The sequence below is a fragment of the Podarcis pityusensis genome (genome assembly GCF_964106645.2).
Source record: "Podarcis pityusensis genome assembly, chromosome: 2".
NCBI classification, from domain to species: Eukaryota; Metazoa; Chordata; class Lepidosauria; order Squamata; family Lacertidae; genus Podarcis; species Podarcis pityusensis.
In genome coordinates this window covers 50656287-50656627 of record NC_138029.1, presented here as the reverse complement: position 1 = coordinate 50656627, position 341 = coordinate 50656287, and positions in this window count along the sequence as shown.

Below are 341 nucleotides of genomic sequence, written 5' to 3'. Positions count from 1 at the left end.
ATTTTGGCTTTAAGAGTTGATTTCCACTGAACTTGTAAATATAGGTTGATCTAGTTCTTTATTCCTCAACACAATGTCAGCCCAACAGGCCTGTACAGTACAGGAAATCGGCTGGCTTTAGGAGTGACTCAACAAATTCCATCAGAAATGTGCAAAGCTGTTTCATGTGTGCTGAGGGATGCAGGTGCACAAATCTTGCAAACTGAGTGATTTAATCTGCCAGTAGATTTGTAGCAGAATATATGCAGCTTAAAGATCCTCAACAGTTAGGAACTAATAGAATTGATTCACTCTAATTGATTCACTCTCTCGTCTCATTCGAATTGATGGAACTCTTGATT